Raw genomic sequence first — 25,236 nt, 5'->3', positions numbered from 1 at the left:
CAAGTATCACATTATCACAGTCATATGTAAAATACAAAAGTCTGTGTCTCACTGTAATCCAGAGAGGAGCAGTGGCTACTAACTGCTAGATGTCAGAGCGTAGGAAAGATTGTGAAAATTTTGATATACAGATGCTGTTACATTTCTACATGAGTAGAAATATCTAGTGTGATATTGCACAATTGGATGACAATAAATAGTGTTTCTGTACTAATTTCTCAAAACTGAGAAAAAATATTTTGAATGCAGTCACTATAAACAAGTGGAAAATGAGGTGTTTGTTTAACTTAACTATACAAAGAATATGGGAATTGAAACATCTCTTAATATTTCATTGATGTTCATAATATCTAAGTTTTCAAGTATGATTTAGATCAATATGTTCATTTAATTAAAAAAATATCTATAGCTATACAAAGTAAAGAAAATCTTTATTATTCTTGGGCTTGTCATGAGGGTTGAGTAAATTGTATATTCCTAAATAATGGTATGTTCTCAGGTAAGATATAGAGTTTCATTAAAGGAGTAGAGTAAGTTGTATTCAGATTTACTTAGAATATAAAAAAAATTGGTGAGTTAAAATACAAGCAATTAAAGCCCAAAGTGTGCCAACAACCATAATTATCTCACTATTCTGTGCTAATAAAAGATCTATACATGGAAAATTACAAAACCCTGAAAAAGTAATTGAAGAGAATCTTAGAAAATGGAAAGACATCCCATGTTCACGGATAGGAAGAATAAATATTGTGAAAATGGACATTTTCCAAAAACTGTCATACATATTCAATGCAATCCCAATGAAAATACTAGCAATATAACTCACAGATCTAGAGAAATCACTCCTAAAATTCATCTGGAACCAGAATTGACCTAGAATAGCAAAGACAATTCTAAGCAGCAAATCAAGACAAGAAGCTTCACAATCCCTGAACTGAAGTTATACTACAAAGCAACTTTAATAAAATCAAAATGGTACTGGAAGAAAAGCAGATCTGCACAACAATGGAATGGATTAGAAGATACAACCACAACCACAAACACACTCAAATACCTTATCTTTGATAAAAAGCCGAACATATTCACTGGAAGAACAATAGTCTCTTTAATAAATGGTACTGGAAAACCTGGCTCTCTATATGCCAAATACTAAAACTAGACCCGTGCCTATCACCATGAATTAAACTAAAATCTAAATGGATAAAAAATGTAAATATTAAAACAGATACACTAAATCTGCTAGAAGACAAAGTAGGTAAAATTCTTGAAGATATAAGGGTAGGTAGAGAACAGGAATCAAACTGCACCGGAAATATTTCCCACAATTAATACCCGGGAACACATCTTATTAAAGAGTTTCTGCATGCCAAAAGAAATCTCCATCATAGTGAAAAGAAAACCCACAAACTGGGAAAAAATCTTAGTGAACTGTCCCTCAGACAAAGGACTTCTGTCTAAAACATATAAAGAATTATAAAAATCAGACACCCGAAATTCAGAGACCCAATCCAAAAATGGTCATCCAAGATGAATACACAGTTCACAGATGAAGAAATACATATGGCAAATAAATACAAAAAAATGTTCATCACCAATTGTCATTAGTGAAATGCAAATTAAAACAACACTGTGATTCCATCTCACTCTAGAAAGATTGGTCAGGATCAAGAAAACTACCAACAGGAAATGCTGGAAAAGTTATGGGGATAAAGGAACTATCCTGCACTGCTAGTCAGAGTGTAGACTGCAACCTTTGTGGAGGTCAGTCTGAAGATTCCTTCAAAAACTGGCATTGGAAGTCCAATTTTTCCAGCTATTCCACTTCTAGGCATATTCCCAGAAGAACTGAAAGCATCATACCACAGTGATATATGTGCACCCATGTTTATAGCAGCACAATTTGTAATAGCCAGATGTTGGAAACAAGCTATGAATCCATCAACTGAGAAATGTAAAAAAAAAAAAGCTCTGATAGTTTATACAATGGAGTACTACTTAGCTATAAAAAATGATCACACTGAGAAATTTGTAAACAAATGGATGCAACTTGAAACCATTCTCATAAGCAAAATACATCAAACTTACATGCATAAATACCATATATTTTCCCTAGTGTAAGAAGTGGTAAGAGTACATAAGATTTTATGGTAATTATGATACCCCATTATATTGCTTTGAAACCTTATAATGTTTTCTTTCATTTGTTGTAATGGTTTTATTCTGTTTTGTTTGATTTTTTTATGTGTGATTATATGAACAGCTATTTTGAAGAAAACAAGACATTATGGCAGCCATTGACGATTTTATATCATCTTGCTTTGAAGTCCTACCATGCTTTGGTCTCCTATTTCCATTTGCTGTATCATTTTTGTCTTATTGGATTTTAATATGTGTCACACAGTTTTATATAAAATGTCCTATGAAACAAATTTCCTGAGAATGAGATAATATAGTAGTCAATGTTCATTTTCTGTTATTTGGTTTCTAAATGCCCTATAATACTTTCATTCTCTTGAATGGTTTTATACTATTTTGTTTTGTTTGATACTATTGTATATGAAGGCATGCTCAACTATTTCAAAGAAAGAGACATTATGTTAGCTACTGTTAATACCTGGTTGACTTGTTGGAAGTGTTGGGTTGCTTACATTTTTCTGTTCTGTCTGCTTTGTTCTGCCCTTTTTTGTCTTAATCTCTTTAAAATAAAAAAGCATAAGCATTATGCAGCATGCCATATTTGAAATTATGGGACTCTATATCATCATGTTCAACTGACTTCATGGGTGGGCAAGTACCAGGGCAGTGAAAATACTTTTACTAGAGAAAATATATGTAATGAGGTTTTAAGATAAAATATAACTTCAAAACAGTTTAGTATGAGAGTTATAATTAGTAATATATTGCATATTGCTATCTTCTTAGTAGTTATTCAGAGTAGAAAATATAGACATAATATTTCATCAAAAAAGTATTAGCACAAACCTTTCTTTGCAATGAGCAAAGAGAAACTAACTGTGTAACTATCTAATCATCTTGCATATAAATATAATTTTTCTTTTTCCCTTTCTTCCTTTGCCCTTTTCCCATCACAGTTTGTCTTATCTTTTGAATGCTTTCTTCTCAAGTTGCAATTTATCTTGTACTTTTGGAATTTGTTTATTCAATCAATTTCTCACACCATTGAGACAATACTGTGTTTACACATATGGGTCTGGTTTATTTAACTTTTGAACATAGTGTTGAGTTGCATCCACGTCCTTTGAAAGTCACTAGTTTATCCTTAATTATGACTGAGTAATACTCCATTATAAATAGATTACATCATTTTAATTCATGTCTCAGGTGATAGGCATTTGGGTTGTTCAAATATCTAGTTATTACAAATTGTGTTGCTGTAAACATGGATGCACACATATCACTGATGTTTTCAATTCTTTTGGGAAGATAGCCAGAAACAAAAGTGCTGAGTTGAATGAATGAGACCTCTAATTCTAGTTTTTTTGTTTTTTTTTTTTTTTTTTTTTTTTTTTTTTTAGGAATTTTCATGCTATTCCCAGAGTAAATGCACCTGTACACATTTCCCCAGCAGTGGAGCAGGGTTGTTTTTGCCCCAAGCTCCCTCAGTATTTGTAATTAGTTGATTTTTTTTCAATGATGGTCATTATTTCTGAAGTGCAATGAAATTTCACTAATGTTTTAATTTGCATTTCACCAGTGATCAGTGAAGCTGAACATTTTTCATGTATTTACTTATTTATTTATTTATTTATTTATTTATTGTTTTGGTTCATTTGAGAAGTGTGTATTCATGTCAGATGTTCCTTTTTGGATTCAGTCTTTGAATTTGACGGGACTTATTTTTTGCATTGTTTATGAGTTCTAGATACAAGTTATTGATCACAGGCACATCTGGTTATAATTTTTTTCCAACTCTATTCATTGTCTTTTCATTCCATTGGTGACTTATTTCATTGTTCAAAGGATTTTTAGTAAGAAAAGATACAATTTGTTGGTTCTTTGTAAAATTTCCCTTACAGTCTGGGTTTTATTTATGAAATCTCTGCCTACCCCTATTTTGACAACGTATCTACCTCTTTTTTCTTCCAGTACATTTAATGTTTCAGTTTTAATATTTATATCCTTGACCCATTTTGATATTTGTGCATGATGATAAACATGAGTCTAGTTTCAGTCTTCAGCACACTCTGAAAGCCAGTTTTCCCAGCAGCACTTATTAAGGAGGTTATCTTTCTTACAGTGAACGTTTGAAGGTGCATCTATACTTCTGTTCCACTGATCCACAACCTGTTTTATTCTTTTCCCAGTAACCTCTTGATTTTATCAGGGAGACTTTGTAGTACTTCAGGAATTGTGATGGCCCCTAATTTGCCTTCATTGCCCAAAATTATTTTTGCTATTCTAGATTTATTCTGGTTGCTAATTAATTTCAGGAATGTATTCTCTTCACCTATGTGATATGCTAATGGTCTTTTCATTTGGATTGCATTCAATCTGTACAGAACTTTGGGAGGATGGCCATTTTCACTATGTTGGTTTTTGATACCCGAGAGTGAGAAATATCTTTCCAGTTGCTGATATCCTCTTTGATATCCTGTAATTTTTGCTCTACAGATGTTTTATATCCATTAGACTTATTCCAAAGTCTTTCATTTTTTAGAAGCTATTGTGCAGGGTGTGCTTTCCCTGATATTTCTGTCTGTGAGTTTGCTGGCTATGGGCAGAAATGCTGTTGATTTTTGAGTGTTGACTTTGTATTTTGCCACAATACTGAATTTGTATATTAAATGTACAATTTTGTTGGTGGAGTTTTTGAGGTCATCTGTACAGTGTATCATGTTATTGGCAAACAATGATAATTTAACCTCTTTTCCTGTCTTTATTCATTTTTTTTTTCCTCCAGTCTAATTGTTTAGGCTAATGTTTCCAGAACACTTTGGTACACTTAAATCCCACTGTCACAAATAGATAAGTTAGAGAAAAAAAAATCAATATAGAAATATTAGAGTAAAAACAAAACTATTTGGGTTGGGGATTTAGCTCAGCGGCATAAGCACCTGCCTTGCAAGCAGGCGATCATGAGTTCATTCCCTGGTCCCGATAAAAATTTAAAAAACAATAAGACCAAAAGACAAAACTATGAACAAATGGACTCGGTAAATATCCGCAGAGTGTTCCACCCCCAAAAGTCAAAATACATGTTCATTTCAGTTGCACATGGGACAGTCTCCAAAATACACCATATATTAACTGACAAAACATGATTATACAAATGTAGGTGAACTGAAATCATCCCATGCATACAATCTGATGCAATAAAACTTAAAATAAATGACAAAGGATATCACAAAATCTGCATTATCACATGGAAATTAAACAATATCATCCTGAACATCCAATGAGTTACAGAAAAAATTAATGTTGAAATTGAACAGTACATACAATTAAATGATAGTAACAGTGCAACATACTGAAATTTAGGGGATGCAATGAAAGCAGTCCTAGCAGAGAGATTTATAGCAATGAACTCACACATCAGGAAAATAGAATGAACTGAAATAAACTGACTAATGTTGAACTGCAAGCTTCTAAGAAAAGAGCACAAATTAAGCTCCAGCACCTATAAGGGAGTAAATTTTAAAGAAAACACAATAAATTAATGCAACAAAGACAAAACAATCAATAGAGAACCACTGATTCAAAAAATTGTCTTTGAAATAAATTAAATTGTCAAACCATTAGCCACCCTCATCAAAAAGAGGAAAGAAGAAACATAAATTCAACCAGTCAAGAATGAAAATTGAAATCACAATGGAACTCACCGAAATCCAGGAAATCATCTATACTTACTATGAGTATTGACATTACAATAAGATGGAAAACACAGGAGAAATGGCAGATTCCTAGACATAATCAAATGGCCAAAACTAAGTCAAGAAGATGTAAAAATTCTTAGTAAATGAATACTAACTGATGATATCGACAATTAATTTAAAAACTAACAACAAAGAAAGGTCCAGGCCCAGATTAATTCACTGTTGAATGCTGCACAAAATTTAGTGAAGATGTAATGTTATTAATAATGAAAATCATTAAATTAATTGAAAGGAAAGCAAAATCATTCCTGGAATCAAGTATTTCCCTGGTTCCAAAATCAAAGAATAATGAAACTGAAAAAGAAAAGTGCAGATCAACCTCCCCAGTAAATATGGAAGCAAAAGGCCTTAATAACATACATTAATTTCTACATTTCTTTTTATTCATTTTTAATCTGTGAGAATTGATTTAAACTATTCAAAAGTTGTATAATGTTATAGCCTTTACCAAATGGTGACTGCAATATTATATTGGTTGTTTTGTTTTTCCTTTTTATGTTTTTCTATTTCTAGTAATTTAATGTTCAATACATTTTGCCGTGATGCTTTAACAATACACGGAGCAATTTTACTCATATTAAAATTTTTTGGCAATGGTGATATGGCATTGTTAGTGGGGTATTTCATTATTCTGAAAATGCTTATCACAGAAAATTATGTGGCATCTGCAATTATAAAATATTTCAAGTACTAAAAGCTCCTCACATTTCATAGTACAAACTCTCGAAGGTTGATGTGTCAAAGATAATAATGATAAAAATAACAGACAATGTAAATATAAATCTAAGACCATAGTAAAATGTCTGTTACTTATAGTTTTGAATAGTTTAAAGTTGTGGAAAGCGTAACAGACTAGAGGGTAACATTAAAGGGATATCATAACATTTCTTGCTTATTTCCTGATGACATTACATAGTTTGAAAAGGGAAAATAAAAGTGGTGGTGGTATAATATTTAAATCAGAAGAATGGGTATAGAAAAGTTGTTAATGAATTTGGTTAAAATAAATGATATGATGAGTGGTAGTGAAAAAAACTTTATGCTTATAATAAGTGTTGTTAATTTGAGAAGTTCATGAAACTGAGAAGATTAGGACCTAGCAGAGACATCTATCTAAAGAGAAGCATTTTGGGAATCTTTTTTGCTGGCATGATAATAATGCTGTAGAACTTCATTTTACATTGCTAGTTCAAGCCTGCAACTATATTTTCCCATTCTTCTGCAAGTTTTCTTTAATACATTACATCTGCTGCTAATTACCCCAGCCTCATGCCTGTAGGAAATGAATCTCCCAGTAAGATCAATTCCATAGTATCTTCTCTGCAGAAATTATGTATAAACTATGGTCAGTACAATACAAATATGTGCTACTATTTCTCAGTCACACTCCTGTCAAATTTAAATATTTCTTGCAGCAATATAAATTTCCATAGTTGTTTATGTTGGAAACTAGGGACACTATAGATTCCAAATGCTATTTATTAATTAATATATACAATCTTCATTTTTCAGCTTGGCTTTCACCATACGTGCCTGACTTAGATATCCAATTTATATTGGCCATGATGTATTCTTCTCCAGTCATGATTTATTCATTAAACTATTATGTGAATTGTTGTTAATTTCCTACCATACTCTTATTCTTTATGAATTATTTTGTTGCCTGCTATTATTAATATTACTCATTATTTTTCTCCTCTACATATTCACAGAGTAATGTATATATATATATATATATATATATATATATATATATATGTCACAATCACTAACTGTTTTCTATTATTTATAAAATATTGCTTTTATCACTTACCTCCTAAAAGATAATAGGCAGGGTTACGTTAATTATTTTAGATTGCTAAAGTATTGATTTGACTTTAGAGAAGATAGAGAAATCTCAATGAAAAAACTAGGATGAAATAAAGAGATAAAACCACAATTCTCTTGCAGTCAAAATAAATAGAATTTTGTCTACTAAGTTTTACACATATGCCTGGATCATATGAACATCACTAGAATTCAAAATTTTTCATCTAAATTTTAATAAAAAATTCAATAAACTCACCTAAATATAGAAGAACTTGACTGATACATTTATGGAAGAATTTCTTTGCTAAATTTAATAAAATCAAGAAAGGTTCTGGGTTAATATTTTATTGAGAGTAATAGATATGTCTACCAGCATCCATGGTATACTTCATCAACTATGTCGTTACATTTTTTTTAATCCTGCTGAGAAAATTGACAAAGGACAAGCATGAGATTACACCTAAAACCTAAATCCTGGCACCAAGCTTTGCCGTAAATAATGACAAGGAGGCCTGAGGAGTTGGAAGCTCAAAACTGTCTTTAAGGTGCTGCCTTGAGGATACAATTTGAGCAGTTAGATATACAGAAGTCCCCATGTGACCTGTGTCTTGTTTATCATTTTTCTAAAGCCCTGGAGAATCTATGTGATCAGCGTTTCTCAATCTTCCCAATTAACACATTTTAATCTCAAATATGCAGAACATAGCTATGAAGAAGGAAAACATAACATATTAAAAATAGTGCAGGTATTCATACCTTAGCTCATTCTTTTTTTTTTTTTTTTTTTTTTTTTTTTTTGGTCTTTTTCCTTTTTATCAGTACCGAGGATCGAACTCACGACTGCCTACTTCCAAAGCAGGCGCTTATGCCGCTGAGCTAAATCCCCAGCCCCACCTTAGCTCATTCTTATTTTGTTCTTTCTTCTCTTTTTGAAGGTGCATTTATTTTACTATATTTCAAAATGTTTCCCTGACTAAACAATAAGTTTCATTATACTCCCTTTTGTTAATTTGGGATGTGTTGTAGAGTTTGTTTTCCATTTTAAGTACTGGATTTGTTTCAGAAAAACAATTTGTACTTGCCTTTCAAATATGGCTAAGTGATCTTCAAATGTTGGTATTTATTACAGCAACAGGAAAATGGAATTATGTTTGTGTTGAAATTCTTGTGAAAAATATCATTGTATGGAACAAATTTCATGGTTATTAAATGTGGTAACTCAACTCATTATATCTTTAAAAATGCACGTAATAAAAACAGTGTCATGATGAAAGAGTAGCACTGATACTACTACTTTTCTAAATATTGGGTATCAACATGAGTGCACCCAAAGAATTTTCTACAAGGAATATAAAAATACGATGAAAAGTTATCTTCAAACAATGGTGCTGTGAAACATACTCCTAAAACTATTGATTGAACCAACAGACATGCATGTATCCATGCACATACAAGGGAACATTCACTTAGATTTATTAAAAACTTCTACTATAATTTCTTGTGTCTCTCTGTCTCTTTTATGCTCTCTGCAATAGAATTCATGAATCAGTGAATTTTGGGTCAGATACATGGGGTGCACTGGGCAATAGAATGTTAACCATGACATAGAAATAGGCTTGAGTTAGCTTTTGATTTTGCATTACTTGTGATTAAGCCCTTTTAATCAAAAATATTTTTCTGATTTACTGATTGAAAAAGGACATAGACACAGATAGAAAAGCTATCAAACCACTTTGAACTACAGAATAGAGATGAGTTTACTTGTAAAAGAAGGCCAAATAAGTTTAATTTTCAAGACATTCCGACTAATTATCAGTGGGGCTATGTATCCAATAAGTCAAAAGTAAAAACATATTATCTAAGGTTATGAAATGCTAAAATTTCACAACATTTTGTTATACATTAATTTATAACTTGATAGAATCCAATGAAATAAATGAGAAGTATAAAATTAAATTTATCTGTTTTTTTTTACTTTTTAATTTTTAATGCCTCATATACAATGACCAAATACAATTTATGCCAAAACATTACTGAATACAATAATAACATAGCTTTCACGGAACAAAGATATACTTTAAATACTTAGAGTAAACCAAGTTCCCTACGCAAAAGAAAATGAATGTTTTTTTTTTTAATATTCTGTCTGATTTTTTGTTTTTATGATTTGTTTTATTTTGTTTTGGTACTAGACATGTAATTCACAACCTGACGTTTACCAGGCAAGTCCTTGATCTGATGAGCTAAGTTCCTGGCTTCTGTCTGACTTTTGACCAGCTATCAGGTTACTGTAATGCATTTGACATATGATCTTTGTGATGTGGTATAAGAACAAATTAGAGGGCTAAAGATTTAGCTCAGCAGCACACGTGCCTGGCTGGCAAAGGTGAGATGATGAGTTCAATCCCCAGTACCAAAAAGAAAGAGAAACAAGCAAACCAACAAACAAAAATCAACTATAAGCCCATGTATCTGTTATGACAAAAAGAAGAAAGTTTTATGCTAGCATTCAAATGATAATATATGCTAAATGTTTGATTCTATTATAAGAAACTTTGGTTTTAGAAATTTAAATGATCAGAGATGAAACTGTTATTTTCTTTTATTTTGGAGTAAGAACTGATGTGCTAAAATTCAAATTGAATCACTGTTGAATAATCAACTGACGAAGAATTACATCATATATATACAATGAAGTTCTTGAAAACTGTGGCAAGTTTGCACAATTTTTCTTGAAAATACAAACAAATCCTTCAGACTTCGTAAGATTTGACATAGTAAATTGGACCTGACTAATTTCCTGATTGTCTCTTTGACCTCAGATCTCCATTTAACTTATTCTCTTTACCCTGACATTATCATAAATGATGTCATTATACATATCTGGTAATCTTAAAAAATACCCTTTTCATATAATTTCTGCAACATAATATGCACTGTACTTATTTTTTATCATTTATGATTTTGTCATTTTCTGTGTAGCAGTAAACTAAAATCAACAAGGACAGATATATACAACTAGGACACAGGGATTCAGTAGCACACATTGGGTAAGGGAACATGTGCATATGTAAATGAATGTATTCTAGGCCACACTGAATTTTCATGGAATAAAAGCCAGTACAAAAAGAAATTGTTAAAACTCACTATTCCATCAGATTTTCTCTGAAAAATTAAAATGCATAGACACATCTTGAGTCTTACAAACATGTAACTGCCATGAAAACTTAAAAGGAAAAGATCATCTTCATTTACTGTAAAGAAAACCAGGTACAAAAACAAGATATGGTACACTATTTTTCTATGACTTAGCATGTCCAAAGTTTCATGTCCCATGGAAACTTTTCATTATTTCATGCAGTTATTCTCAGAACCACATCATGATGGCTAAATGAAACCACCAGTGACACAGGGCATTGAGGGAGTACTGTTCCACCAAGTGCACTCAAAAAAATATATGCTTGTGAACAGTGAATATATGATAGTGTTCACTGGGTTTTTATTAGTTTATATTCAAGACCACATACATCACTTCTGTTTCTTGCAGATGACGGTATTATTCACATATTTCTGCAACTTTTCTTCTTCAATTGCAACTTTAGATTCCTTTGATTTGATAACTGCAATTTGATCTCCTCCTATACCTTTAATTTCTATATTATATTTTTTTAAAAAAATATAACCCAAAATGTACTGAGTCTAAATTCCCAGAATAACATACTATTTTACTTTTTAGAACTTTGTACTTTTTTTTAAATTTACCTAGCATGTTTTGAGAAGCCTGAGGTGCAAAGGAAGTCATTGATATCAAAGGCAAATAAGTTTTCTGATACATATTTAGCCATTTCTTACCCTTGCCTTTTTTACTATATGTGCAGCTTTTCATGTACGTCCTCTGTTCTATTTTCATATTTATAGGATTTGAACTAAAATTTTCAATCTACCACTTAGTCCACAGAAGGGTCACACTTGGACACCTGACCAAAGGTCCAAAGTACTGTATAATCTTCCTTGCCTGCCTTCCTTTTTTCTTTCCTTCCTTCCTTCCTTTTTCTTTCTTCCTGTCTTTCTTTCTTCCTTCCTTCTTTCCTTCCTTCCTTCCTTCTTTCCTTCCTCAGTAGGTGTCCTCTACGTATGTAATATGCATTTTAGAAAGCAAGCCACAGCAAGGTATAAGCCTTGTTCTGTTTACTCTCTTGAGAGTTCACTGAAGGCACAGTGCCTAATATTGCAAATGACTCAGTAAAACATATAACCCTTGTAGTATATTAAAATTCAAGTGCATGTGCCTCAAAAAGAAGAAGGCTGTGATCAAGATGGAAGAAAATATTTTCTGGTGATACAGCCAGTTAATAGTAAATCTGTTAAAAGACAATGAAACAAAAACTTTTACCTTGCAGAATTACCTGTTTATCATGGCAGTGAGATTTGCACATGGATTTGCAAAACCTATGGAAAGATTATGGGACAGAATTTTACACTCATTAAAAATCCACAACTCACCTCAGTGCAGAATGCTTTGACTCCTCCATTTGTTGATGTTTCCTTACATCATGAATGGACTCCAGGAAATCTCCTGCAGTGAATTCAAACTTAAATTATAAGAGCAAATCAGAATAAAGTGACAGGAATCTACTTCATTTTCAATGAATATTTGAGTAAGACAGTAAGATTACCCTTTCCCCTAACCTTTTCAAAATCAGGTCTCTGATCACAGAGAAAAAGGATAATTAAAAGTGGTCTCCTAGCACCAAAGAGTGGCGCATATGTGTGTTACCAAGACCTTAGGGATATTAACCCTAGAGAATGTCATTGTTGGGCTGCCTGGGAACCCACAAATTGATCAGTTACATTAAACAAAGCTCCCATGTGATATTTTTATTTCACTGTAATTTCTAAAATTGGGGAAATTTTCATAGGCAACTTTAATTCCATGACCTGGTTCTAAATCTGCTTATCAGATTTAATACATTTTGACTTTAAATATCTATGAGATAAAAAGGATATAAAATAAATCTACTGAGCAACAATTTAGACATTAATACTCAATCTTTTTTGCACTTCTGTGTTTTTCCCACTCCTATCAGGGCATGTATAGATCAGTATGAGTGTGAATTTAATGCTTATTCAAAATTAATATAACTGCATATTTATTCTCTTTAAACATTGTACTTAAGCATCTTCTTATCCATTAAATGGTCATTTAACATCTGTAACAAACTGCTTAATTTTCTCTTAGTAAGAATTGTACCATTATTTTCCTTGATAGGCTATGTATTTCAGTGGACTCAAGTCTCATTAAGAAGACTCTCATTAAGAAGACTTCATTATAAACATATGTTCAAAAACTTCTTGAAATATATTAGTGACTATTATCAACAGAAATTTAAATGATACTAAATACTATAGCAGGTGGAATTTGTTTCTGAAATGCAAGTATATTCACCATGAAAAATAAATCGATTACTCAGTATTGGAAGAGGCAGGAGAATAACTGTGCCTTTAAGTGTGTGCTACATAGTTAATTCAAGCCCACTTTCAACTATAAAGTGACAGTTTGTCTATAAAGAACAATTGACATCAAAGGCATAAAATTCAATGTAACAGAATAAAGCAAACCTTACATGACCTTCTCAATTGGTGCAGAATGAAAATTTGACAAAAGCTAGCATACTTTCATGATAATCAAAATTTAAATGTGTATGAAATTTTCTTTAAACAATAAAAGTCATCTATTAAAAATCTTACATCAAACATCATATTCAATAACCAAAAATGATGTGTTCCTCCAAAGATCATGAACCAGACAAGGATACTTGCATTTGATTTCCACTCAGGATAGTGTGGATGGTTTAGCCTCAGCAATTATTTAGGCAAGAAAAAATGAATTTATTCGAATTAAAAAAAGAAGTTAATTTATTTTTTTCACAAATGGTATAACTTTATATAAAAGACACTGAAGATTTCAAACACATGTGACTGTGCCCACACACACAAGTACACACACACAGACACACACATGCAAACTCGCACAACTAATTAACTAGTTCAAGTAGAATTCAAGGATTCAAGTTCTATGTGAAAACAGTAGCAGCACAAATATTAGCAATAAACAGGTACTGGAATGGTACATGAAAAACTACGAGTTGCTCCTTACAAAGACTAAAATGGACATATCGTACAAAGACATATCATGTTCATGGAAGACTGCATATTTCCCAGCAGTATAATTTGCAATGAACAAAGAGAGGAAATAACACGATTGTGCATCAAGAGATGGGTGAACTTCAGCTTGGCCAGATCACTGCGACATGAGCTTCAGTGGAGCAAGTGGAACACAGGTACTGTATAGCACGTAATGTTTAGATCAGCTTTGTGGACACCAAACGTAGATCAGCTTACTAGAATCAAGGTGGGGTGACAAATGGCACGTTCACATTTTGGAACGTGCCACTTGGAAATGCTTCAAGTTTGGGATGTTGAAAAAGTTCTTAAGATTGCAATTATGGCTGCAAAACAATGTGAATGTGAATATGGTTATTGTTCGTATCTACTCAAGGGTGGAAATGGTGAATTTCATGAACATTTTAAAATTGCACTTTTAATTTATCAAAACATTAACTTCAATATTTAGGAAAGTTATGTAAAATAAACAATTTTAACACACTTGGGATGCATAGTAGGTCCAAATTATGAAATATTCTCTGAATTATGATCACTAAGAAAATGAAAATAAAATGTTCAATGAGATACCACTGCTTAACAGTCATAAATGATTAAAAATTTTAAATCTAACAATAGGAATTGCTGACAAAATATGAAATAATTTTAACTTATGCACAAAGGGGAAATAATTACACAATATATGATTGGCAAACTCATTGAAGTCCTAGAAATATATGCATAATTTTGGAATCTTTTTTTTACTTTAAAAACTGAGTGATAACCTCAGTATCCCTGCAATTAATGGAAGTTTTACAGTGCTTATATTATGTGGAGTGACTCTTGGTGGCTTCTTTTTACCTGCTGTCAAAAGAGAAATGAAATCAGCAGACTGATAATTATAGAAATATAGAGATATAGGTACACCAAAACTACATGCATATTTACACAGATATATATGTCACACTCTGCATATATCTTATGTATTAAACTTTGCAAAATGGTGTATTTACAAGTCATTGATAAGGTGTCATATTTTTAATTCTTCAAGAATTTAAAATATACTAAGGACCTGAAAAACATTGCAAATAAATAAATTAAAATTTTAATGTTTTAATTAATTGCCTGGTAAATATATTTTATATTAGAAATCAACCAATACAACCCATATCTGTTTAATCTACTTTTTTGTCTGGTTTCAAATGAAAACATAAGTGGTTTGTTTTCAAAGCGTATCTTTGCTTGACACAATGAAAACCAAATGTTGATTCTGTGGTCAAAACATATTCCTAAGTATACTGCAATTTTTGTAGCCAAATAACAAGGTGATTAGAAGAATTTGTTTTCATATAATCAGTATTTTGAAATCTTCAAACTACTAGCTGAGAGCACACATTTTTTTGGCTTCTAAATGGTAAAAGTAGAATATCCACTAGATGACAGTGTGATACCATGATTTAAATGAAGAATATTAAAATTACTATTTTAGAAAGTTACAAACAAAAATGAAACTCTCACTTATATTAATTACATAAAGGATTATACATTCCATACTATTTTGCTTTGTGGATAATGGATCAAATATCCAAAGATGTCAAATGAACAGTTTTGAATACTTATGTGTTAATTTTTATTTTTTTGTTTTCTTTACACATGAATTTTGACTATTAGCAATCTCTTAGGTCATAGGTATTTCTACTATCACCAATAATAAAAAAGAAAACACAAATTTTCGTGTCAAAAATAACTACAAATACTTCTAAGAACATAATTACAATCTATACCATTTTGCATATTTACAATATAGACAAAAAGTGTAATAGATATAAAAATATTAGTTGAAGTTAAAATTCCATGTGAGCATATAAATCTTCTAAAAGCAAGGGGTAAACAAAAAAACACATAGATGTAATCTTATTCATTTACTAGACATATATGCTGTGTGTCGGGGTTATAATACCTACACATGTGTATGAAATAAAATAACCATCTGTAGGATAAAATTATACAGCACTGAAAGATCACATACTAAATTTATGTCTATATTTCATAGAGAGTCAAATGAAATAGTATGCTCTATTCATGAAGAACTCATAAATAAAAATTAAGTAGAGTTAAAACTAAAGAATAAGTTAGTGATTCCTAATTTATTTCACTACTATTCCTGAAAATAATTAACCAGGTTCATTACTTGTGTGTGCAAAACCTGTTTATGACTTCTTGTGAGATAACTCAAATGATTGATAAGGGTATTTATTTATTTATTTATTTATCTATTTATTTGTTGATTCGTTTTTTTTTTTTCTTTTTTTTTTTCTTTTTTTTTTAATATGGTCTTGCTATTTGGTCCAAGGTGGACTTGAATTCATTGTGTAGTCCCTCCTGGCCTTGAAGGCATGCAAACTTTCTGTCTCAGTTTCCCACAGGTTGGGAACACATATGTATGCCAACATACCTGGAAAATTTTCTATTTCAACAGGAAAACATCCATGTGCTCTTTATGTTGAGTGACATACTCCTCGAAAATTAACTGGGACAAATATGTTAATTATGCTGTTTAAATCCTGATGCCCTAAGACTATATTGTTAGTTTGAGTTATCACTGCATGAGAGACATTATAGTTTCCCAATGCTGATGAAAAATTGTCTACTTTTTTATAGCTCTGATTTTAGTAATATATTTTCAAGTTCTATTATTTGGTACATGGAAGTTTGAAGTTTGCTGGTGAAGTTTGCAATTATATAAAACATCTGTGTTTTTCCAGTTGGTTAACAATTATTATTACAGGAATGTTAACATGCATCATATTATATCATTTATCACAGTGACAGAAAAGAGGGAGTGTAAAAATAATGGACGTGAACTTGAGAACAATCACCCAAAAGAATAAAACATGTGGAAACTGAAATATGGTACATTTTCAGAATGTTTAATTAGGAAACGTTGAACAATTTGCTTACACCAGTTTAAATAAATCAATTTATACAAGTAGGTAATGCATTGACTGAGAATACAATCTAAAATAAATCAATTATCATTATCCTGAAATGTTTCCTAAATATCAAATACATAAATATTTTTCACATCTGAGCTGATAATGCTAGAAAAATGGATTTAACATTCTTATTCCTTTGGTTGACTGTGATATGTAACACACTGATTACTAATCAAGTAAACTTACAATAAAGAAGCACAGGGGAGGCCATATATGTACACCACATGATTCCAAATGCATTGAAGATTTCTATATATAACATTTACAAATAAGACTTATGACAAAACCTTTCTTCTGCTACCCACATATTAAGCTTCATGTATTTGTGTTTTTAGTATCTTCATCTTAATATATATTTTCTGTGTAGTTATAAAATTATAAATAGAACAAAAGATCTAATTTTTTTCCTGATGAAAGTATTCATTCTATAGTTCTACTGCCCATATCGAGTTATGTTTCCTAATCAAAGCTGATAGAATGTCTACATTCACACCCACACTTATGCACATGCGCAATTATTCTCAGAATGTGAATCTTTACTTTATGCACATGCGCAATTATTCTCAGAATGTGAATCTTCACCTCTGGGAACAAAGGTATTTACTAATAATTAATATTTTTTTTTAAAATGACCCAAACCCTGCCCTACAGCTTTCCTAAGTAGAAAGGAAATTTTTATTCTCTTCTGGCTCTTGGTATAATTTGTTTAAAGTGACTGGATTATGTCTTCACCATATTTAAATATATCTTACAATAAAGAATAATTCTTCTCATTTCTAGTGATTTTAAGCTGCTCCAGATCATAGAATATAGAAATAATATTACAAATTTATTCTTTTAGGACTTTCTCAGAAAAAAAAAAAAGAAATAGAAGCCCTTTGATTTTTTTTTTTTCTGTTTGAACTTTGTTTCATTGCAATTTTAATTGGAAGCCTGGACATCATGGTTTCCATCTCTTGCACTTCTCTTACTGAATACCCCATGTACTTTTTCCTAAGGTTCCTTTCACTGGTGGATCTCTGCTACACTTTCATGGTGACCCTCAAGCTAATCACTGATTTGCTGGCCACTAAAAAGTTCATCTCCTTCAGTGGCTGCATGACACAGTTCTTCACCATGCATTTCTTTGGGGCATCGAGGTCTTCGTTCTCACAGGGATGGCCTGTGACTTATACGTGGCCATCTGCAAGCCCCTGAAGTATGCTATAACCATGAACAGGCAGCGGTGTGAGCTCCTGATGGTGGCTTCTTGTGTGGGTGGATTCCTGCATGGCTTTGGTCTGTTTTTCCTGGCCTTTTCCCTACCCTACTGTGGGCCCAATTAAATCGATCACTACTTCTGTGATGTATATCCTCTGCTGAAACAGGCTCGTGTGAGCACAGCATAATTGTATTTTTCATCATTGCAAATTCTGGGCTGATGTGCCTAGTGACAGTTGTGGTCTTGCTCATATCGTATGCAGTGATCTTATACGCTGCCAAGTCTTACTCTGCAGAGACTCACCGCAAAGCCGTTTCCACATGCAGCTCACATGTCACCATTGTGATCCTCTGTTTTACTTCTATATTGTTTATTTACATTTGACCAGCAACTACTTTTCCAGAGGATAAGGTGTTCACTTTCTTTTACATCATCATTGCCCCCATACTTACCCCCTGATTTACACACTAAGGAACACGGAGTCAAAGAATGTCACAAAGCTATGGTGTCCCATAGCAGGAACTAAGAGACAGACTGAAAGATTTGCCTGCCTTTCACCACCCAGCTCCTTGAGGATATCACTTCTACTGCAAAAACTTTAAAATTCGTAAATACTTCTCATGTGACTCCTACCTAGTAAGTGTATGTGTAGGTTCTGCAGGCCCAGAGGCTTGGGGTAACGGGGTGCCAGAGTCACAGGAGCTGCAAACATAGAAGGGGATTTCAAACAGACCATGAGGAAGCTTTCAAATAACACTTCAAACACAGAAATATAGGAAAATGACAAAACGAAAGACCAAATTACAACCTCAAACCTCCAGCCCATCTCAAAAAACCCTAGGAGCAATGCATATAGAAGAAAATATATGCCATTCACCTCACATATCGGGCATAATAGCTACTGAAATTAACAAGCAACTCCAGGAAGCTTTAAAGAAATTCAAACTCGAAATAATCTCCCAGGTAAAAGATGAAATGATAAAAGAAATGAAAGAGATTTTGAATATATCTAAAGAAAACACAGATAAAAATTTGGAGGAATGAAACAAAAAGATAGAATCCCTAGATGAGCAATGTAAGAAACAAACAGAATACATAATGCAGATGCACAGAGATATACAGGAAATAAAAAACTCCACTGAAAGTTGTAAAAGCCGCCTTAATGAAAGTGAAGATAGAATTTCAGACCTTGAAGACAGGATTGCAGCTAGTGAAATGGAAAGGAAAGATATTTTAAAAATAACAAGGAATCAGGAAACAACAATTCAACAACTGCAAGACGATGCAAAGAAAAATAACATAAGAATGATAGGGATTAATGAAAAAGAAGGAGACAACATAAAGGATGTCAAGAGGATATTTAGAGAAGTAATAGCTGAAAACTTCCCAAGCATGAGATCAGAAACTGACATCAGGATCAGTGAAGCACATAGAACTCCAAATAGTCATAACCAAAATAAAACTACACCCGGACATACAATAATCACCATCCAAGAAATCCAGCACAAGAATCGATTATTAAAAGCTGTCAGAGAGAAAAGACAGATCACTTATAAAGGAAAACCTATCAGAATCACAGCAGACTTCTCAGCACAAACAGTAAACTCACGAAGAGCATGGAGTGAAGTATTCCAGATCCTAAAGCAAAATGATTTCCAACCTAGACTGATGTATCCTGCAAAACTATCATTCAAAATTCATGGGGAAATACGATACTTCCATAACAAAGAACAGTTGAAGAACTTCATGAACAACAAACCAACCCTGCAAAAAATATTGAAAGACAGTTTAGATACACAAAGGAAAAAACCACTAAGCAAAGCAGATAATTAAACAGAACAGAAAGATAAAGATGCAACAGCAGAGAGATAACATGTCAACAATAAACCAGCATTTAACAGTAAAAACCATTAATGTAAATGGTCTCAATGCACCAATCAAAAGAAACAGACTAGCAGAATGGATCAAGAAACAAAATCCAACCATTTGCTGTTTACAGGAAACCCATCTAACCCAGAAGGATACTCACAGACTGAAAGTCAAAGGAATGAAAACAATACTTCATGCAACAGGAATCCAAAAAAGGGCGTGAGTAGCCATTCTGTTTGCAGATAATGTGAACTTTAAACCAACAATTACCATAGAGGACAAAGAAGGTCACTACATCCTCGTAAAGGGAAAACTCCAAGAGAAAGAGATAACTATCTTAAATATATATGCACCAAACTCCAGGGCACCCAGTTATATAAAACAACTATTAACAGAAATGAAAACTCAAATTATCAGTAACACAATTGTAACAGGGGACCTCAATATGCCATTGACACCAAGGGACAGATCAACCAGACAGAAAATGAGCAAAGAAATAACAGAACTGAATCACACCTGCAAACAAATGGATTTGATAGACATATACAGATTGTTCCACCCAACAACATCAGAATACACATTCTTCTCAGCAGTACATGGATCATTCTCTAAAATAGACCATATATTAGCTCACAGAACATATTTATTTTCCTTTTTATCAGTACCGGGGATCGAACTCATGACTGCCTGCTTGCAAGGCAGGTGCTTGTGCCGCTGAGCTAAATCCCCAGCCCCCACAAAACATATTTAAACAAATGCAAAAGTGTTGAAATCATCCCTTGCATGTTATTGGATCATAGCGCTCTGAAATTAGAAATTAATGATAAAAGATACAGCAAAAATCTCGCAAACACATGGAAACTGAATAACACACTCTTGAGTAATCAGTGGGACACAGAAGAAATTAAAGAAGAAATTAAGCAATACCTAAAAGAAAATGAAAATGCAGATACAACTTACCAGAATTTGTGGGATGCAATGAAAGCCGTCCTCAGAGGAAAATGTATTGCACTGAGTTCCCACATCAGGAAAACAAAACGAATACAAATAAATAACTTGATGCTACACCTCAAACATCTAGAAAAAGAAGAGCAAGTCAAGCCCAAAGCCAAAAGAAGGGATGAAATTATAAAAATCAGAGCAGAAATCAATGCAATAGAGACTAAGAAAACAATCCAAAGAATCAATGAATCAAAGAGTTGGATCTTTGAAAGAATAAATAAAATCGATAAGCCCCTAGCCAACCTTATTTTAAAAAGGGAAGAAAAAGCTCAAACTCATTCAATAAGAAATGAAAACACTGAAATCACTACAGACCCAATAGAAATACAGAAGATCATCAACACCTATTTTGAAAACCTCTACTCTCAAAAGTTTGATAACACAGAAGAAATAGACAGAGTCTTAGAAACATATGAAGTACCAAAGCTAGATCAGGAGGATGTAAAACTGTTGAATAACCCAATCTCTGTTAATGAAATTGAAAATGTAATTAAGTCCTTACCTACAAAGAAGAGCCCAGGCCTAGATGGATTCAGTGCAGAATTCTACAAGAGATACAAAGAAGACCTAATGCCGACACTCCTCAAACTATTCAATGAAATTGAAAGGAAAGCAATCCTTCCTAAGTCATTCCTGAAAGCAAATATTACTCTAGTACCAAAACCTGAGAAAGACCCAACTAAAAAAAGAAAACTATAGACCGATCTCCGTAGTGAATACAGATGCAAAAAATCCTCAATAAAATATTGGCAAATAGGATGCAGCAAATCATCAAGAAGATTATACACCATGACCAAGTGGGATTCATCCCAGGAATGCAAGGATGGTTCAACATACGTAAATCAATAAATGTAATCCACCATATCATTAAAGCCAAAATTAAGAATCACATGATCATTTCTATAGATGTGGAAAAAGCCTTCAATAAGGTCCAACATTTATTCATGATAAGAACTTTACAGAAAATTGGAATAGATGGTCTTTACCTCAATATAATAAATGCCATTTATGACAAACCAACAGCCAGCATCATACTAAATGGCCAAAAATCGAAAGCATTTACTTTAAAATCAGGCACAAGACAAGGATGTCCTTTATCCCCACTCCTATTTATTATTGTACTGGAAGTACTAGCCAGAGCAATTAGGCAAGAGAGAGAAATAAAAGGGGTAAAGATAGTAAAAGAAGAAGTTAAATTATCATTGTTTGCAGATGACATGATACTCTACATAGAAGACCCCCTAAACGCCATTGAAAGAGTCTTAGATACAATAAATGAATTCAGCAATGTGGCTGGATACAAAATCAATACTCAGAAATCAATAGCATTCCTAAACACGAACACCAAAATTACAGAGAGGGAAATAAGAGAAACTACACTCTTCATGTTAGCAAGCAAAAAAAAAAAGAAAGAAATATTTAGGAATTACTCTTACAAAAGAAGTGAAAGATTGATACAGTGAAAATTATAATACACTGAAAAAGGAAATTGAAGATGATCTCAGAAAATGGAAAGACATCCCTTGCTCATGGGTGGGAAGAATAAACATTGTGAAAATGGCCATTCTCCCAAAACTGTTATACAGATTCAATGCAATCCCAGTAAAAATACCATCAACATACCTTTTAGATCTAGAGAAATCACTCCTAAATTTCATCTGGAACCAGAAGAGACCTAGAATAGCAAAGGCAATTCTAAGCAGCAAAGACAAAGCAGGAGGCATCACAATCCCTGACTTGCAGTTATACTACAAAGCAACAGTAGTAAAATCAACATGGTATTGGAATCAAAACAGAGCCGAAGATCAATGGAATAGATTAGAAGATACAACCACAACTACAAACACACTCAACCACCTTATCTTTGATAAAGGAGCCAAGCAGGTTCATTGGAAGAACGACAGTCTTTAATAAATGGTGCTGGAAAAACTGGCTCTCCATTTGCCGAAAACTAAAGCTAGACCCATGTCTATCACCATGTACTAAATTAAAATCTAAATGGGTCAAAGATCTGAATATTAAAACAGAAACACTAAATCTATTGGAAGACAAATTGGGTAGAAACCTTGAAGACATAGGAGTAGGTACAGAATTCATGAACAGGACTCAAACTGCATGGGAAATACTTCCCAGAATCAATAACTGGGACCACTTCTTATTAAAAAGTTTCTGCATGTCAAAACAAATCTCCAGCATAGTGAAAAGAAAACCCACAAACCGGGAAAAGATTTTAGTGAACTCTCTCTCAGACAAGGGACTCTTGTCTAAAACATATAAAGAATTAATAAAACTCAGACCCCTAAAACTCTAAGATCCAATCCAAACATGTGCATCTGAGATGAATACGCACTTCTCAGATGAAGAAATGCAAATGGCAAATAAATACAAGAAAAAATGTTCATCATCATTAGTCATTAGAGAAATGCAAATTAAAACCACACTGAGATACCATCTCACTCCTGAAAGAATGGCCAGGATCAAGAAAACCAACAACACATGCTGGAAAGGCTGTGGGGAAAAAGGAACTCTCCTACACTGTTGGTGGGAGTGTAGACTGGTGCAGGGTTTGTGGAGGTCAGTCTGGAGATTTCTCAAAAAGCTGGGATTGGAAGTCCCATTTATTCCAACTATTCCACTTCTAGGCATATTCCCAGTAGAACTGAAAGCATCATACCACAGTGATATATGTGCACCTATGTTTATAGCAGCACAATTTGAAATCGCCAGATCTTGGAAACAACCCAAGTGTCCATCAACTGAGGAATGGATAAAAACTTTGTGGTATTTCTATACAATGGAGTATTATTCAGCTATAAAGAAGGATCATATTGAGATATTTATCAATAAATGGGCGCAGCTTGAGACCATACTCATAAGTGAGAAAAATTAATCTCGCATGTATGAATACCAAATAGTTTCTCTAATGTAAGTAATGATTCAAATATATAAAAATATGTGGTAATCACGATTCCCCATTATGTGGCCTTGAAGCCTTATACAGTTTTCACTTATTAATTGGAAAGGATTTATTCTGGGATTCTTGATATGGAAATACTTGAAGCTATAGTATATGAAGTTTTATGCAAATATTTCAAGGAAAAAGACAGACGCTATGGTAACTACTATTAAGTCGGGTTATTTGGTGGTGAAGCACAGGTTGCTGAAACAGTCTGCTTTGACCTGTATTGTTATATTGTTATGTCCTGTTTTATCTCAATATCTGCCTTATTCATTAATAAATTATTTAGTTATTTTTTATGGTTTTTTTAATTAAGCGGAAAAATTAGAAAAAATAGCAGGGTATATAATAGTAACTTTTTTGATTTCCTATTAACTTGTTTTGAAGTCCTGTAATATTCCCACTATCTTGTTTTGACTTATTAGACTCTTCCATTCTGTTCGATAGTATCAAGTTTGAGGGTATAGGCAACTACTTTGAAGGCAATAAGATTCACTAAGTTGCCCATTCTGGTTTGACTATTGTCTCCTTTGGAAGTCCTCTAATGCTTACAATGCTTAAGTTTTATTGGTCTTGTTCTCTACTGTTTTGTTCAACTTTATAATATATAATGAGATAGACAATTCTTTTTAAGGAAACAAGAGACATTGTTGATAACCATTGTTGATAACCTTGTACTGTGTTTTACATCATGTGCTATGTCTATCCTTGGTTTGACTGACAGCTTTGTTTTGCCATATTTGACTTTATCCCCCCCCCAAAAAAAAGTGATAAGAACTAAGGAGTAATAAAACCCAAAATGTGTAAATTTTGTTGTAAAAAAGAGGGAAAAAAGAGTTCTAAATGATACAACAGCAAGAGTGTTTAGGGGTGTTAAATAGCTGACCATATTAATGTTTTTGGTTGGATCATTGAACACAACTGTTTGCAGTCTCACTGTTTGAGTGTCCACTTTGTATGCTTTGATACTGTGATTTGAGCAACTATCTCTAAGATGATAATATGTAATCTATTAACTGGTGATTTCTTACTGTGTTTCTTTCTGTTTTGTTTTTTTTTTTTTTTTTTTTTTTTTTTGTAGTTCTGTATTACTTGTACCCTTACGCTTGTTTTGTTTTGTTTTTTCTCTTTTTCCTTTTAAATAAAATTTTTAAAAAATAGTGTATGTGTAGGACCCTGACTGAATATGATATACATTTCTGTTGTATCTTTCCAGCTTCTTCACTCTTATCTTCTGTTTCCACTTTCCTGCTCCTATCTCCTGGGCCCCACTACCTGATGGCTAGGCAGTTCAGTTTTCTGTTCATCAGCACACTCCACACAGAGTGTTCTGTTGTTGTGAAT

At 32.7% G+C, this 25,236-nt stretch overlaps 1 pseudogene; it reads left to right on the top strand.

Annotated features, from left to right (window-relative positions):
- The first annotated feature begins 17,695 nt into the window (after window positions 1–17,695).
- On the top strand, window positions 17,696–18,664 carry LOC134471129 (olfactory receptor 4P4-like; annotated as a pseudogene).
- The last annotated feature ends 6,572 nt before the right edge of the window (window positions 18,665–25,236 follow it).

Source organism: Cavia porcellus, unplaced genomic scaffold (genome assembly GCF_034190915.1).
Source record: "Cavia porcellus strain 051 isolate PalLab524CR breed Dunkin Hartley unplaced genomic scaffold, mCavPor4.1 scaffold_17, whole genome shotgun sequence".
Lineage (NCBI taxonomy): Eukaryota > Metazoa > Chordata > Mammalia > Rodentia > Caviidae > Cavia > Cavia porcellus.
The sequence above is the reverse complement of the archived record's forward strand: the minus strand, read 5'-3'. Positions and strand labels throughout refer to the sequence as shown.